Source organism: Cynara cardunculus, assembly GCF_001531365.2.
Source record: "Cynara cardunculus var. scolymus isolate 2C chromosome LG 4, CcrdV1, whole genome shotgun sequence".
In the NCBI taxonomy this organism is placed as follows: Eukaryota; Viridiplantae; Streptophyta; class Magnoliopsida; order Asterales; family Asteraceae; genus Cynara; species Cynara cardunculus.
The window spans coordinates 11,173,670-11,175,353 of NC_037531.1; positions in this window are offsets into that span (position 1 = coordinate 11,173,670).

The window sequence follows — 1,684 nt, forward strand, 5'->3', positions numbered from 1 at the left end:
AAGGATCTGAATATGCGTCAGAGAAGATGGTTAGAATTGGTAAGTGATTATGATTGTGAAATTTTGTATCATCCAGGAAAGGCAAACGTGGTGGCCGATGCGTTAAGTCGACAAGAGAAAAGTGGAACTATCAAAGCTATAGCTTTACGAGCTGAGTTGTTACCCAGTATTCAAGAAGAATTACGAGAATTTCAACATGAGGCAATGAAGGAGGATAAGATCAAACAGGAAAGATTGGGTGGATTAATATCTGATTTGATGAGAAATGACAGAGAATTCTGGAAATTTCAGAACAGAATTTGGGTACCATGCTATGGTGATCTTAGGAAACGAATTTTGGGTGAGGCTCATAAGTCACGTTTTGSAATTCATCCAGGTACAAATAAAATGTATCGGGATTTGAAACAATATTATTGGTGGCCAGGTATGAAAAAAGATATTGCTAAACATGTTGAGCAATGCTTGACATGTCTCCAAGTAAAGATTGAACACCAACGTCCTTATGGTAAGTTACAATCTTTAGAAATTCCGGTGTGGAAGTGGGATCATATCACTATGGATTTCATAACCAAATTGCCGAGAACATCGAAAGGTTATGATGATATATGGGTGATAGTGGATCGGTTATCCAAATCTGCACATTTCTTACCTATGAAAGAATCTTATCCAATGGAGAGATTGGCAAAACTATACATGATGAGGTAGTGACACGACATGATATTCCTCTGTCAATTGTTTCTGATAGGGATAGTCGGTTCACATCCATGTTTTGGAAGAGTTTCCAAAGAGAAATGGGTTCTCAGATTAAGTTAAGTACATCTTATCACCCTCAGACTGATGGACAAAGTGAACGAACCATCCAAACTTTAGAAGATATGTTGAGAGCATGTGTCATTGATTTCGAAGGATCATGGGATAGTCATTTGGCTTTGGTAGAATTTACGTACAACAATAGTTATCATTCAAGTATTCAGGCAACACCTTTTGAGGTTCTGTATGGACAAAAATGTCGAACTCCTTTGTGTCGGAATGAAATAGGTGAAAAACAGTTAGTTGGACCTGAGTTAGTTCAGCAAACTGCAGATAAAATTGGAGTAATATGGGAACGGATGAAAATGGCACAAGATAGACAAAGAAGTTATGCAGATAAACGTCGGAAGCCAATTGAATTCCAAGAAGGTGATAGAGTGATGTTAAAGGTATCATCTTGGAAAGCAGTGGTACGTTTTGGAAAAAGAGGAAAATTAAGTCCAAGATATATTGGACCATTCACTATTATTGGAAGGGTTGGGGAAGTGACCTACAAATTAGAACTTCCTCTGGAATTAAGTGGAATTCATGACACGTTTCATGTGTCAAATTTGAGGAAGTGTCTAATAAGTCCTCATGTGGCAATACCATTACCTGAGATTAAGGTAGATGAGAGATTATGCTTTGAAGAAACCCCTGAACAAATTATTGACTACAAGGTGAAGAAACTACGAAATAAAGAGGTTGGATTAGTAAAAGTTCAGTGGCGTTATCATAAAGGACCAGAGGCCACTTGGGAATCGGAGTCTGAAATGCGAATGAAGTTTCTTACCTTTTTGCTTAAATGGAATTCCGGGACGGAATTCTTTTAAGGAGGGAATGTTGTAATATACGGGTTTCAAGTTTTGATTTAAGATTTTTGGAACGAATATAT